Genomic DNA, 16,966 nt, shown 5'->3' with positions numbered 1-16,966 from the left:
ATATTAAAGGCTAAAGTCCTTGAAACTTTCCTGCAGAAGAGAGAGTAAAGCAAAACAATATCCTTGTGTGTAGGAGAAAAAATGTAAACCTGTGTGTATTAGCCAATAGTAACTTGCTTAGCCTGCGGACCCTGTAGAACCCTATAAAAGGTGTGCTAAAGATAGAAATAAACAGTGTTCACGTTTATTTCTGTGAAGGGTTGTGAATAGCTGGTGGTCTCTCAATAGTTATGTAGTGGTTGTGCTTACCTTTCGTTTCATCCCTGTCCCGTCGGGAAACCACTGCCACTGCTTCCCAAAATGGCATCCCCAGCCCTGAGGAGGAGGATGACATAAGGGCTTATATGTAAATGAGAGAGACCAGAGACTCATGGGACACACACAGACTAATAAGAACCCAAAGAAAACAAGCCACACTAAAAGGAAGAAGTAAAAACAGCACCACCAAATGAAGAAGACCCAGAGGAGTCCCCTGACTTCCTCCCAGGAGCTGATGTGACCACGAGGGAACTCTATCAGGATGACATCCTGGACTCCGAGGTAAAGAAGATGAGCATTCCTGTGGACTCCCATGAGGATGGAAGCTCTGACTTTGCCGTGTGGCAACATCAACCTCCTCCTCCTCTGTGTGGAATCTGGGAGCAGTGGCGGTGTGCGCGACCCCTCAGGCCCCTGCCTAAGCTGGTTCTTCAAATAAAGGCATTAAAAGGACCTCTAGTCCTGCCCATTAATTTCAAAGTCTTTGAGGATAATTGGAGGCAGATGGCTCAAAGAGCTGCAGACGAGAACATGCATCTGCCTGTACATGATCCTAGACGTGTTAAACTGGATGTCCTTATAGAAGCAGGTGATTATTCCAGTCCTGATCTCCAGGCCCATTGAGTCCTTGAACAGGGACAGAAAATTGGTATTGGAGCATTGCTGAAGACTATAGAAACAGCTGCTCCCAGGTCACAATATGTGAAAATCACTCAAGTTTTAAAGGAACCATTCTTGCTGTTTGTTGAGAAAATAGCAGTGGCCTTGGAGAAACAGGTTGAGAATGATAACCTGAGACAGATCCTGTGTAAACAACTAGCAAGGGATAATGCTAATGATGATTGCAGGAAGATTATAGAGGCTCTTCCAGGGGATCCCTCAATAACAGAGATGGTCCAAGCACGTGCCGAAGTAGGCTCTGTAGAGCACAAAATGTCAGCTTTGGCTGCTGTTCTAACATCAAAACATGCGGGCCATCAGGGTGGTTCCCAGAAGCAAAGAGATGCTCAGAGTAAGGCTCAATAGGTGAAGCAGAAGAAAAAAGGAAAGGGTAATTTCTTGTGTGCTAGATGTAACAAGCCAGGTCATTTTGTGAACCAACGTAAATTTAGATACCATGCCAGCTTTTCATGGATTCGGGAAATGTGGGCAGGAGTGCATAAGGGAACTGCACTCTTGACACTAATGAGTTTCCAGGGCACAGTTCCAGTGCAGACCTACTCAGCCAGCTTAGTGGCAGCACCCGAAGAGCTGCCAGGGTGGATTTACACACCACAGCAACAGTCATACTAGATTCTAGTTGTGTGTATAAGGTTCCCCTGGATGCATCTGGCCTTCTTGTCAAGGATTAAGTGTACCGCTTGTGGGAAGATCTAGTGCGACTCTACAGGGGATCTTTGTGCATCCAGGAGTCGTTGATGCTGACTTTACAGGACAAATTTGTGCTATGGTTTCCATGCCCACGACCCCTGTTACTATCCCTGAAAAGACTCATATTGCTCAACTTGTGCCTTTGAAGTCCTGTGTCCCTAGGACTGTTGACTGGACTCATGGAGATGGTGGCTTTGCATCTACTGGTCTGCCGCAGGTTTTCTGGTCTTCATGCATTTCCAATCAGCAACCTCAAATGACGTGTACCCTGAATCTACCAAATGCCAGCCCGCCTCAGATCCAGCTCCAAAGTCTCATTGACACCGGTGTGGATGTGACAATCATCTCCTTTTCTGCGTGGCCTCCGTCCTGGCCTTTGACTTTGGTTGATTCAGCCATTGAGGGCCTGGGAGGTACTACACAGAACTTTGTGAGCCAACTGTCTGTGCTGATCAAAAACCTAGAGGGACAAACAGCTACAGTCTGGCCTTATGTCACTGCAGCTCCACTTACCCTCTGGGGGTGGGATGTTTTGGCAGTGTGGGGATATGAATTGGCATGCATTTTTGATGGGGGCTGTTGTGGTGAAGGGTACACAGAGTTCCACGCTGCCTTTACAGTGGCTGGTAACCAAACCCATCTGGGAAAACCAGTGGCCCCAGGAAAAAGAGAAGTTAGTTGCCCTTGGTGAATTCACATCTTGCATATTCGGAGTCACGCCAACTTATCAGGTTTCACAACAAAAGGTAATGCCAGGCTGATAGGTTAGCTAACCCTGCATGGGTAACACCTCAGCCTGACAAAGTTGCACAAGCTAGGGCATCATATGATTTTTTTCATCAAAGTGCACATACCCTGCAAAAGCAATTTCACTTAACACCAACTGAGGCTTGTGACATTGTCAGCTCTTGTGTTGACTGTCATGGATTTGCTGCACTTTTACCAGCAGGGGTAAACTCCAGAGGTCTAAAGGCCTTGCGGCTTTGGCAAACAGATGTCCCTCACATTGCTGAATTTGGTTGGTTTAAGTATGTGCATGTGTTATTGACACCTTCTCATCTGCTATCTGGGCATCTGCTCAAACTGGAGAAAAAGGTTGTGATGTTATTGCTCATTGGAAGATTGTGTTTGCAGTCTTAGGCATACCTTCTGTGAAAACATAATGGTCCTGCCTACGCCTCACAGAAAACACAACAGTTTTTACAATTGTGGGGAGTTTCACGCAAATTCGGTATTCCACTGGGCAAGTTATTGTTGAACACGCTCATGGTACCCTAAAGTGTGTTCTGGAAAAACAAAAAACGGGAGTGACTGGAAAAACCCCACACAGTTGGTTGGAGAAAGCCCTATATACAATCAATCATCTCATAGTGCCAAAAAATTCCAACAACCCTGTCATTTTGAATAATTTCCTTTTGTTGCAGTCCTCAGGTGAGACACACCTGCATTGAGCAAAAGTTTGGATGAGAGACCTAACCACTAACAAGTGGCAAGGCCTGTGTGAGCTCATCACTTGGGGTCGTGGGTATGCATACATTTCCACAGATATTGGGATACAGTGGATACCTGCAAGGTGCATTCGCCCTGACCTGTGACACCAAGGGCAGAAAGTAGCCAACAGGCAATCTTTGGATGATGACCAGGATGCTGATCATCAATTAGATGGTCCTTCTCCAAGTAAAAAGTGAGCATTCTGACCTGTTGACAAGTTAGACTGTCAGTTTTGAGCAGACTAACAACGTTTTGTTTGCTGTGTAAGTTTAAGGAGTTGTATTACAGTTAGCCATTAGTTCCTTGCAAGAAAAAACAAGACTTGACAGTGGTACATCAAGGATTCGGTAACATACGTCAGAAAATCGCCCTGATCATTCTAAATCAGTGTCCATTCGAGGTTTCACTGATAACTGAAAGGAGACCTCTTGTGCTATGCTTGTTCTCTTTCCTGCAAGGGCCCAGCAGGAAATCACAAACACTGCCTTTTTGCTCTAAAACAAAAAAGGGGAATTATGGATGCTAAATGCAAGCAGCAAGCAGTTTGCACAGTTCCTGTGGAAAAGCAAGCCGCATAACTTTCTCAGACATGCCTAAGAAAGCAGCCTAGGAAATCATAAGGAGGAATCAAAACAATCCTTAGAGACAGAAGACAGCCTTGCAGGTGTTGCTTGTCAGTTTCTGGTTTTCTTGCAAGAGAAGGTCGAGGGGTGGTGTACTCCACTGACCAATGATGGTGATGTGTTAGTTCACTGACCAATAGGAGTTTTACCTTTCTGGACCTTTGTGTATTGGTCTATAAAAGAAGATCTGGAGTAATAAACCTTGCTCTCCTGTTCAACTCACAAGAGAGTCCATGTCGTTCCCTTCTTGCTGTTCCCAATATAGTGCAACAAACCCAGTGTTCTCTTGGGTGTCAGAGCACAGATAAAGGAATATTTCCTGTGTCTCTGACTGCAACATCTCCCCCTCCTATTTGAACATTTCCTTAGCAGCCTTGTCTATCATCTGTTGGATCCACTGAGGTAGATGGCACAAAACCCAGGAGGACTACGCTGACAATCAATATGGATATACCTATCCTTATAAGTTCCCCCCACAATGGTGCAAAGCTCAACCAACCAAACAGACCATCCAACCATGACCCTTTTTCAACTCCAAGTTTGGCTATACGCTCTTTCAATTGTTTTACGTTCTTGTGGATAGACCCTGAATGATCGGAGCGATTCATACAACACATTCCTTCAAATTCTTCACACCCATATCCATGTGCTAGCACGAGAAAATCAATTGCTGCTCTGTTTTGCAGAGTAGTGTGTCTCACATTTCAAACGTCAGTTAACAACTTGCTCAGTGCAAGAGAGATGGAATTGATTGCTTGCTTAGCCAGCAGCCTAGTTGATCCAATTGGTTCAGGGCTGCTGCTGAAGCTGCCTGAGGTAAAAGGAGAAGTATTAAAAATCTCTGCCTAAGATTCCATGAATGAAACTCATTATTGCAATCTGGTGTGTACCGATCTACAAAACTCTTCTCTCTGCCTCTCTTTTATCATTGTTACTTTAGGTGTCAGCAGAGAGAGTTTTCCAGCGCTGCATGGACCACCTTTAATATTTGATGGAATGGCAAGCTGTAGGAGTCTCAGCTGCATTAGAACAAATTTGACCATAAAGAGAAACAGCTAAGAACAAAGGGCAAGGTTATCAGACAGGAAAGGAACAAGTCATGGTCAGCAAAAGAACAAAAAGAGCTAAACACGATGAGAAATAAAGAAATTGAACAAGATGTGGTCCAATATACGCAAATGTAATTATCCAATAAAAATGCTTATAAGGGCATGTGAACAGCGCATGCAGCCAATTGCAGAAGAGATACTCGAGCGTAGAGATTTGTATACAGTATAAATGTACTCAAACTGGTACATTTATAACCTGGTACAAGAGAATAAACAAATGATCTGATGATCATATTGGTGCCATAGTTTCTCTTTCAGCATGAAGAAATGAAAGCCTCGGCAGCAAGCCAAATTCTGTCTGCACAAATAAAAGTCCCTTGTGGCAATTGCAATGGAACATGGTTGGGTGGTGTGACTAGGACTGAGGTGAGGTTGAACCAAGATGTCACATTTTTGTACAAAGCGTGATTTGGAGTGATATCTGTAACTTTGTTTTGTTTTGACACAGGAGAATTGAATACTATGCAAAAATCAATTCTCACTGAGCCAAGGATTTCCGCTTCTTAGGGTTCATAGGATGCCCCAGGGAGGAATTTGGTCCAGAGGGGTGTTTTATGGAATTAGCCAGTTGTCTACTGTCAAACTGACCAAGCAAGTCGAGAATGGTTTCCCCAGACTTGAGTGAGTCAAACATATGACATCTGGGCTGATACATTGGCCAGAGTCACCCAGACATTTTCTTTTGGTTGACTCATGGGCAGGATCACATTACTTAAAGCAGTCAATGAAGTGATAAGGCACAAGGGTGATACCTGATTTACTTTCATGTTCAATGGCCTTATTTCTCATATGATATTATGAATCGTGATACAATCCACACCATGCTTTAAGAAACAAGGTTTTACAATATTAAGAACTTCCCATGCTTTTTTACATAAAACTCAAAGTTCACTGCTTCTACATATGGGATAAAAGATGTCTGTCATTAACTGCGGTCTCGATGCAGTTCACGCCTGCATGCTTGCTCCTCTGTTCCTGGGGTTGTCTGCTTGTTTCTGCAGTCAATAAGGTTTCATGTTCTTCACTGGAAGCTACTTCTGCCCTGAACCTGTGGAGATACAAGCATACCCTTTGCCACAGGTTATGAATTGAAATGGACTTTCAATCTGTCCTGTTTCTGGATTTTTGATCAGAACCAAGGGATTTTCCTTTAATTTTGCCTGAGTACTGTTGGGAAAATGTCTGATAATTGGAGGAGTTGGTTCTGCAAAAGAACTATTCAGAAAATTTAAAATGTATAGGGTCTTGTTTAATTGCATTTGAGGCGCAGCCTCTGCCTCCCCTCTTTTTTGTTTTTAAAGACATGTGTCTTTTTGTTATGAACATGACAAAACAACAAAGCAAAACAATACATGTAGCAAACAACAAACTTACAATAATTAGGAATCCATTGGATAATACACATAACTGATAATATATGCGAAATTAGAAGATCATTAATTACTAAATGTACTAGATGTACTATCATCCCAGTGTCTGCAACAGCTGATAAACCTCAAGTCAGTGATGAATTGGAAAATTATGTCTGGATAACAATTCTCCAAGCTCACTTAAAAAGTAGATTCAGCTGCTATGTTAATAAGGTCAAATTAGCAAGCCAAACCAACTTGAATATTGTTTTGATGAAGAAAACATCTGGGTCTGTTGGTAAATTTCCCATCCAGGTAATGTCAAGGCCTGGCCAGGGCCTAGGAAGGATGTTCCTAACTTATTTTTCTAAACGAAACTCTTAACAATTAGAATTTAATCAAACATCCAAAATTTGGTTCCCTTCAAAGTTTAACTTTGGAAATTCTGGAAAGCCATGAAACTGCATTGGATTAAATCTATAACAAACCTGCTCAAACAACGGAAAAGGCTAAACAATCTGTTAAAGGAAACACATTTTGCAGTTAGAGAATAAAAATAATAGAAGATATGAAAAGCTGGCTATAATTACAGTAATTATACCTTATAAACCATGCTTATCATAAAAAATCCACAAATTTATATCATACAATGACACATCAGCAGCAAATGTGTAAAAAAGATAGTATTTCCAAAACTTTCATGCATCAACAATAAAACTGAAACAAAGTAAAAAACTTTTGAACTTCTTAATATTAATGAAATTCATCATTTTTTCATGTTACTTATAAAAGGCAAAAACATTAGATATTATCAAAAATGCAATATCCATAAGCTTTCTAATTTATTTTTGAAGGCACTTCACTCAACATGGGCTTCTCTCTCAATCTTAGTTTTGACTGCAACAACTTGCGGCTTAGAAAGTGAATCGAACAGGCATCTGAATAATTCAGCAATGCATTTCTTCTAATTTTTACATTGCCCAATCAAAATGTTCCCTTTTCAAAGGCAGATAAATTGTTACAAAACCTTTGCCAGCCATTGTCAACAATCTCATTCTTGTCCCAGTTGTGATCTGTACTATCATTTCTATTGTGAAAATTGTTTTCCAAAACCTGTATGGTGGAAAAATCCATTCAACTATTAGCAGTGGATCTTGATTTGAAGTGTTCCATTGAAATAGAAGACCATAAAATTGTATGTTTTCTCCTTACACTGCAAGAAAAAATTATTGCGACATTGCACAATGGTGTGCTTGTCTTTATTGAAAGGTTTCAGTGATCCTCTCAAGGGCTCCTTGAGACTCATGAGTGAAGGTTCTGGGAGATTTAATGTTGCTTTCTCCTCTCAGTAGATCAAAAGGTGGTGCAAACTCATCACTGATGATTGTTTTTTGGTCCTTGAAGAAGGACCACCCAATGGTATCTTCATAAAAGTTCTTGTTTGTTAATGCTTGTTTGAAAATGCATCTTTTGGATGAAGTGGAATGTTGAAGGAACAATCTTTCAGACCAATGATCACAAGTGGCCAATCTCTTGAGATCATCAAGAGAGAAGGCAGATCTAATTAAAGTAGTCCCATCTCTTCAATGACCTAGTTGAGTTTTCTGAGGTCATGAAGCAACCTCCATGAATTGGAGGTTTTCTTGTGGATGATGAATCCACAAGAAATTGGAGAATTCCAAGGACTATTTGTTGGTTTGATGTGTCCTTTCTGCAATTGTTCCTTCACTAATTTTTTGAAAGCACTCTATTTCCTCCGTGTCCGGGGCTACTGGTCCACTCAGACAGGCATATCTGTTTTCCAAGTCAATCTTAGGGTGGTGAGTGCTGCAGTGACCTCTATCAAAAATCCACTTCTATTTTTGTGCCCCATTGTGATAGGATGTCTCTTCCCTAAACCATGATGGGTTTGTGCACAACAAAGGGATGAATGATTACTGTCTTTCTTTTTGGCCCTGAAACAACAATTGCATGTTCACTCTGCATTCATAATGTGCTTCCTCTAGTGCCTGAGAGGGAGTTCAGAGATATCACCAAGCTCCCTTCTCTGGGCCAAAGGACAAGAAATGACTGTGGCATCTGCACATGGGTCCAACATGCCCATAACTGTGATTGTTTTGTCACCATATGTCAAGTTGCAGTTAATTTAGGGTTGATCACGGCCTATTTGCTTTATCCAGAAGACATGGACATCTGTGTCCTCATTGTTGGGTGAAATCTGTTGGCTTGCCACTGGCTTGACTTGCAGTACCACATTAGATGGCAAAGCAATGGTCTTGGCTATTGAAGTATTCTGTGGAACGATCAATGGAGGACACAAGGGCTGGGCCAAAACTGTCAACTCCTCATTATAGTTCACTGAGATGACTGATGGATAGACAATGAGCCCTAGAGTATTGTTTCTACCCTTGCCTATAACTAAAATTCCATGATGTTCCAGTGACCCCTGTGGGAATCACTGCATGACTCTCATTCATGAAAACTACCAATTTGCATTGCACCCTTGGGGGTAACAGTTAGCTGCCTTGGGGTTAACATGGGGATTAAGGAAACAAAGGGGACTGGAACTACCTGCAATTTTGACTGCAAGAATCCTAATTCCAAGGTAGTACTGCACTCAACCCATGTCTGACTGCCTATAGAAATCTTAGCTATATTGGAGGTTGCAATAGTTAAAAACTTGTTGCAAAGTCTGCAAAAGATGAGATGCTGAGAACCTGAAATCCCAATATACCCTTGAGGCATGAATGGTTGGGCTGATCTGGGGTGTTATGCTTCTAAGTAGAAAAACACTTCCTGAGACATCTGAAGAGACAGATTAAACCTGTTTAATAACAGGGGGAGTGAAACCCCTGCAGTAAGGCATTGAGGTTTGTTTCAAGTGCTGTTATGACTAGGGTTTTATAGGTGTGTGGCTAATAAGAGAAAGTTTTAAGTTTAAGGGAATTTTAGAGAGATTTAGGACTGCTTTTAGAGGTAGGTCAGTGTGTTATGAATAAGCATTTAAAAAGGAAGGCAAACACCTAATTCAGTAACACTATTATTGTGTAAATGTGTGTGAGGTGTACGTGTTTGTTCTTAGTTTAGTGTGACTGACAGATATAACTGCTAAATGGATCAGACGACTGGGGCAGCTGAAAAAGAGTAAAGTGTTTTTTGGTTTTCTTTATAAAAAAGATTTTGTGGTGTCTGTATGAGTGGAGTTTTTTGCTTGTGTTGTGGACCTGGCTGTGAGCCCTGGGTTTTGTGCGAGTGTAAAAATTGTCACAAGAGGTGGTATTGCACTGCTACCCTCAGAGGTGCTTGGTGTCAGGAGGGTCAAGAAGCTGAAGTAAGAGCCAGATATCAGGCAGTGTGATTCTTAATTACTGTAGGACATGAGGAATTAGCCCAAGAATAAGAACAGCCCGTAGGGAAATAGAGGCTGAATCATGACAAGCAGAAATAATTGAAGTAGTGTGTGGTAGACAGTATTTAGTTCCCAGAATTTTGATTATATCTGAGGGGGGCTGGGAGAAAACTTGTAAGATGTTTATAGTTAGATTTGTGTGGAAGTTAAAGTAAAAGAGAGACAAAGGCGCTATGCAAGAAGTGGTGGGATAGAAACTGATAAAATGGGACACAAGACAAGCAAGAAGAAAGCCACCAAGGGGAAGAAAGGCCAATATATCCCCTCGATAGTTCCCTAGGAATAAAACTAGCACAGTAGGAATGCAACCCAGACCCAAAAAATAAAAATAAGATTAAAATTATACATTATTGTATAATCCAGTGGACCAAAGAAAAGATAAAATCAGATAATTTATTCTGGCCCCTACATGGGTCTTTCAAAAAGGAATTGTGTCAAGCTTTAAATACACATGTAAATGCCAAGGAAGCTGATAGCCAAGAAGAAAAAGATTATACTGCTTGCTGGGGGAAGGGAAACTCTCTGGGAGAAATAAAGGTGTTTAAATTAGACGAAGACAAGAATTGGGACCCCTTAGACTGTCTCCTGCCTCCATATCTTCCAGCACCTCATGCACCCCCTCCACCCCCTGACAGGCCTAGTCAAAATATGTGGAGAAGAATAGCTCAGCGGGAGGGATTAAGAAAGGACCACCAAGTAGTATCACTATATCCCCTCTGAGAAGTTCCACTGGGAGAGGACCGGGGGAAATTGGGTTTGTAACTGTCTCACTCAACTCCTCTGAAGTGAGATTGTTCAAAAAGAAATTTCATTCTAAGGGAGGCTCCTGCTCTCCCTAGCAGGCATGTGTCTTCCAAAATCAAGACACCAAGCCTTAAGTGATCAGTTCCTGAGAACTTGAGGTTGCATAAGAATTTTTAGAATGGCGAAGTAAATAACTGAAAAGTGTGCAATATAGCAAAACATAAACAGAAAGGTCATGAGGGGAACACACTGGCGGGGGGGAGTCCTGTGGCCCTTTCAGAGTATCCAAGTAGAATTCACTGAACTCACCCAAGTGCAATGGTGGAATTTTTTACTTGTAATAGTAGATCAGTTAAGCCATTACGTAGAATTGGTGCCAACTGCTAAGACTGCTGCCAATGTAGTATGCAAAACTCTGCTAGAACTAATCATCGCTCCATATAGAATAGTTAATAATATTAACTCTGACAGAGAAACTAATTTCATATCAAAAATATTAAAACAACTTGTTCAAGATCTAGGTATAGAATGGAAATTACACATTCCCTGGTACCCACAAAGTTCAGGGTTGATTGGAAAGATGAACCAACCTCTCAAGAGAACTCTGGCTAAATTAATGATTAAAACCCAATTGTCATGGGTCAGGTGTTTACCAGTGGCCATATTAAGAATCGGAACACAGCCCAGATTGGACTTGGGAGTCTCGCCTTTTTTTTGTTGCATTTTTGGTTTGCTAGGAGGAGAAGACGTGTTTATTTTTCACGTTTTCCAGGAAGCAAAGGTGGTTTTGTGGGATATTTCTTGCATTTTTCCAGAACTGGAAGAGGTTCTGATATAATTTTAATTTTCCAGCTCACAGTTCTGTATGATGGAGTATGTTAGCATGAGAACACTTACTTTGAGGTGGGGATTTTGGTGCAGAAGGAGCTGTTCTCTTTCTTGACCAGCCAGCAGGGCCTTGCACATCACTTTCTGGTTAACAGTGTCTGTGTCTTTGGCAGCTCTCATCCCGGCCACTGGCAGGGGATCAATATGTATTGTGTTTTGGGAATTGGTCAGGAAATCAACACCCTGGCATTCCAGCTGGTCCTCAGGGATCAGTGGAACTGGGAGAGGCTGGGCTTCATTTCTGTTTACAGCCACTTTAGGCACCGTCACTGTGCCTGAGTCCAAGAGAAGAACTTGTCTGAGCACAGATGGACAAAGACTGCAGTTCCCAGAGCAGTGTTCTGGGTCTGATCACATTCCATAACGACTGACACACTCCAGATTCCCCAAGAGTGTGGTTTATTGAAGCAACAGGAGAGCAAGTTCAGCATTGCTGCTGATCAGGGCACTGGCTACAATGTTAATGTGTGTAGGGACAGAAAGGATAGTAAAGACAGTTTGTCTGTAATAATCAGATCTCTGTATCTGAGATCAGTCAATCTATCTATCTATCTATCTATCTATCTATCTATCTATCTATCTATCTATCTATCTATCTATCTATCTATCTATCTATCTATCTAACATTTACATTGTGGAATCTTCCGGGCTCTGGTGCAAAGCAGTTGAAGGTACAAAGCTGACCTAAAGGCATCCCTTTCAGGAGAGGAGGAGAGATATGTTCCATCGACCAGTCTTGAGCAGGCAGAGGTGTTTCCCCTGTAGATCTGATTGTTTTTTCCCCTCAGAGCTGTTTTCCTCCTCCTGCCTCTTCTGTCCTAAAGTCCTCAGTCTATTCTTTAAATTTCTGCCTGTCGTAGTGAGGTGGAACAATTCCATGTTTTAGGTCATGTTGGTTTCGCATTGATTGACATTATTGAGGCTAGAAGCCACCCATGGAATGAGATTTCTGAGAGAAGCTATTGAGAGCTTCCTCTGTGCCTGAAAAAAAAAAATGATAGCTGGCTTGCGCTGAGAATTTAGAACTATTTAGAAGCTGGATTGGCCTCTGTGTATTCCACATTTTAAAAACAGGCAAGCCTGGGAAAGGTCTCTCTTGCTTCCAGCCTTGAAAGGTAACTGAGCACTGGTGGGGCCAGTCCATCTCTCCCATGGCCTTTGTGGCCTGGCTGGGGCCAGGCTGGGCCCCAGTGGCCCCTGGGCAGTGGACAGGAGGCCTTGGGGCCCTGGCTGAAGCTGGGCTGAACCACATCTGCTGACATCTTGCTGACACCAAGCTCTGTCCCCCACTTCCACCACCAGTCTACATTGAGTCTGCCAGATTGCGGGAGCAGCTCTAGGCCAGGCCAAGCCCCTCTCTGCCATGTCCCCCCACCCCCCTTGCCATCGTCTGGCAGAGGGAGGGTCCCAGTGGGGACAATTTGCCACTGCCAGCAGTGACAGTCTTCTGTAGGCCTGGGTGAAATGTTAACCCTTTCAGTGCACAGATGAGACCTGCAGATCACAACTGCCCCCTTGGGTGAGAAAAAAGGATAGAATGAAGACATTTAGGAAGACAACATGAAGACACCAAGGTCAGTAAAGAAAGAGGCAAGTGCCAGATGGAAGGTGAATGAGGAGATGCCTTAGTATTGAGGCTGAAAGTTCTTTTGGTAAGGCCATGGAGATGGGCAATTATACACTGAAATATCCCCTTTAATTCATGAGAGAGTATGGGGTGATGAAGTGTTTAAACTGTATATGTGAACAGAGGCATCCATGATGAAGCAAACTAGATGCTGAAGAGACTGATTCAATGGGAAGCTTGAACAGAGAGAGAGAGAGTGATGAAGACCCTTTTCCCCAGGGAGAGAACAAGAAGGCCTCTGCTCCTAGAGAGAAAGATGATCCCAGAGATAGATGAAGACAGCCTTTGCTTTTTGAACAGCTCATCCTTAAAATAATACCCCATAATTTGATATGGTCCATGAATGCAACTGTAGCAGGGCTATGAAAATGGGAGAAATTTCACAATTGCAGATCTTTTCCTGGGCAGCTGCTATTCATGGAAATGAAAAGCCACAAGAGAACTGTTTCTTGTGGAGAAGTCCCCATGGCTTGGCAAGAGAAAATTCCTTTCCCTACAAGAACTGATGAAAGACTATCGTAGAATTGGTAACTGATTTAAAATCCCATGTGTTGTTTCTACATTGTCATTTTCTTGGGAAAGAAAAGAAGTTGTGTGGGGGGAGGAAAAGTGTTCTGAAGGTTTTCATTCTGATTTTTCTTATTTAATTTTTTAAATAAAGTTTTCTTCATATATTGTAAGTTTTAAGCCTGTTTTTCCCTCCTCCTAATCCATATTTCACAGAAAGAAATGAGTGAATGCACTGGTGATTTTAGCCAACACTAAACCCACCACATTATTTAGTGCCTTGGCCAGGAAATCAAATTGGTGAATCTAAACCACTGCATAGGTGGAGCTTGGAGACTTTGGTTATACATGGATTACATGACACATGGTTTCCTTCATTGGCATCCCTAGGGGTGTGTCAATTCATTTGTTGATAGGGCCTTTTGAGGATCTCTGTTCTTGCCGCTCAGAATTCTCAGCAGACAAAAGAGGGAGGATAAACACCTTGGTCCTCTTCCATATACTCAGGTGGCCATAGGAGCTCTCTGACCTCCATCAGAGGATCAAATTGCACACATCCTTTTCTCCTGAATGATCAGGATTTTTAACAAGAGTTAAAAATGGATGTCAGAAAGGCAGGAATGCTGGTGCAGGCCTGAAGAGAACATAAACTCCACAAGTGTCTCTCACAAGGGATGAAATCACACAGGAAAGCACCTGCAGAGCCAGGACGGAGCTGTGGGACAGGGCTGGGTGTCAGTCACTATGGAAAGACAAAGAGGACAGAGGAGAAGGGGAGGGAGGCCCTCAGCAGACCCTTGAGAAATGGCACACATTTTCTGTCAGCTGCCCAAGAGTCTCTTGGGGATTCAGACCCAGATGGACTCTGATTGTACTGCCAGTGTCCCTTTGGAATCTGGGTCTCCCCATGGGCAGAGAACAAGCCAGGAGAGCAGCAGCACAGTGCTTTGGGAACCTGTGAGCCAATCAGTGTTTGAGTCTTGGCCCACAAATGTTTTATGGGAAGTTGAAGCCCATCCTCTTTCTCTTGCTTTCTGTGCAGGTCATTCTGGAGAAAGAGCAGGAGCAGATTGCTTTGTCAGAGATGCCGTGCCAGACTGAGCGAGAGCTGTTGCCAGCCCGAGAGCAGGAAGAGCAGCTTGGGCAGCAGGTGGAAGAGCCACTGGAGAATGGCCAGGTAAGCCTGACTCAGCAGGTGACAGAGTGAAGAGCAGGAAGAGGGGCATAAAACACAGCTCTTGGGACTGAGGAGGCCAGGAGTCCCAGAGGCACTGAATGCACAGAGCCTTGTAATCTGCAGAGATGAGCACAGGGACAGGAGGGTTACAGTGGAAGCAGAGGCGGGCAGGGAAGCAGAAAAAAGTGACTGAATGAGTATGATTTGAGGCTGAAAGAGGGAAAAGCTGAGCCTGATGGCAGCTCCCAGTCACTTGCTCTGCATTTGTGTGTGCAGAACATCAAGGCAGAGCCGCAAGCAGAGCTGCCTGAAGCTCAGAGTAACATCATGGTAGTGAAGAGAGGCATGAGGAAAACATCAGAAACATCCAAGAGGAAATGTGGCTCCATTGGCAGAAGGGTGATCAGTGAAACCAGGGTAGTGAAAGAGTGGCAGCCACTCCATTCATGAAATTTCCTCTCTCTTATTTTTTTACAAAACATCAAGGAAAAGCGGCAGGCAGAGTTGCTGGAAACTGAGGCTAGGATCAAAACAAGGGCGAAGAGGCTGGAGGAAGAAATGCAAGCCATCAGAGAGAAATTTAGTCCCCTCCCTCAGACTCTACAAAAGCAAGTGAGTGAAACAGCAATAGACACTGCAGTCACCAGCCTGGTGTTTTCTGCCCTTGTCACCTTTCCACTGCAGAGCATAGAGGGGTAGTGGGATGCCTCTGAGTGCATTCCTGTTGTAGTGTCTATTACAGCCACTCTGAAGTGCCGCGGCGGCGGAAAGCCCGGAACACCGCGACTTCTCCAGAAGCAGCCTTGAGAAAGGCTGACCCGAAGCGCATGTGAGCAGCTTCGAGCAGTCGAGTGATTCCAGCTCAGCTCAGTAATGGTATAGTGATTTCAGCTCAGCTCAGCTCGGCAGCGGCGGCGGCAGGCAACACAGGAAGCAGGGACGAGATAGCTGGTCCAGCGTTCCACCGAGGCACAAGCCTTTATTCAGGCAAAGCTTCGGCAAAGGGTGCCGGTAACAGCGAATCTCCTGAACAGAGGAAAACCCGGGATATTTATGGGGAAGGAGAGGGGCGGGGGGAAGCCCGAGATACCTGTATCGGGGTGGGACAGCAGGGGGAACACCAATGAAACACAACAGTTTAACAGAACTAACTCAAAGACCCCTGGGAGCAACATTGTGTCGCTCTTACAGAGAAGTATCTCCTCTCCAGGGGAGGGCCAGTATCTCGGGCCCAGCGGGCTCCTCTGTACCCACAACTCCCACTTCTTTATTTATTAAAAAAGCATCCCCTAGAGAGTTAGCTGATAGCTTCTTAAAACATGAAAACATACTTAGGAAGATAATAACAATCAAGAAAACCCAACAAATGTTCTTGAGAACGAAGGCAACCCATCTCTCGAGTCCCCAGCTCACAAAAAGGTCTTCAAGCCACTGGGGCTCCTTTTCAGCCTGGAGTTTTTGGACTGCATGTTGGAGTCTCTGGATGCGGGCGTGGATGTCTTCACTGGGGCTGGAGAGGTTAAAGCAGCATAAACCATCTGATTCTTCACAGCCGTGTCCATGGGCCAGGAGCAGAAAGTCTATGGCAGCTTGGTTTTGTAGCGTAGCATGCCTAACAGTTTCTTCATCTGTCAGGAGGTCACTCAGGACAGAGGAGGTCCGGTTGGCCTGCTTACCAAGCCAACACTCCAGGTGAGAAGGCTCACCAAGGGCTTTAGCAGCAGCTGCCCACGGCAAAAATGCTGACATCACCATCTTCTTCGTGTAGGACCGATCTTTAATTTGGTTATCACATTTTTCATCTAATTGTGTGAGATCTTTCTTTTGGTGGGCCAATTCATTCTTTTTCAGCCAATCATTTATTAGAGTTGAATTTGGAGTGAGGATGGTAAGCTGTCCAAGTGTGCAAGGACCTCCCCGGAGTCGGGAAGGGATTCCTGCCCACACTCTATCCCCACAGATCAAGAACACTCCCCGGGGCAGCACTCTGGGATAGTGAGAGGAGGTGGATCGTGTGCTGCTGGTGTAATTGCACTATTTGGACTGACTGTAAATTTTACTGTTGGGAGTCACATTTTTCCTTGATTTAATTGCCTTTTGGTATTTCGAGGCAGGCCATGCATTGGCTACTGGGTGATAAATAAAATTTATGCAGTAGGCAGCTTTGGAGGATCCCAGAAGCTCTAATTCCTGGGGTTCCTCTGGTGCATGGGGCAAGATCTTTGTCCACTCATCCCAAGTGTCTACTGGGTTGGGTTCTTTCCCTGTGAAAGGATATTCATGGGGCTTTAAAGGAATCCCTACCAGGCAGGATGACAGAGGGTTGGTGGCGCTGCCCATGGACAAGCACATGTGGTCTTGTTGGAGTGTCTTTGCGTGGGTGATCCACACGTTCTCCTGGGGCTGTGCTACT

Source organism: Poecile atricapillus, chromosome Z, assembly GCF_030490865.1.
Source record: "Poecile atricapillus isolate bPoeAtr1 chromosome Z, bPoeAtr1.hap1, whole genome shotgun sequence".
Taxonomy (NCBI): Eukaryota; Metazoa; Chordata; class Aves; order Passeriformes; family Paridae; genus Poecile; species Poecile atricapillus.
This window is presented reverse-complemented; position numbering follows the sequence as displayed.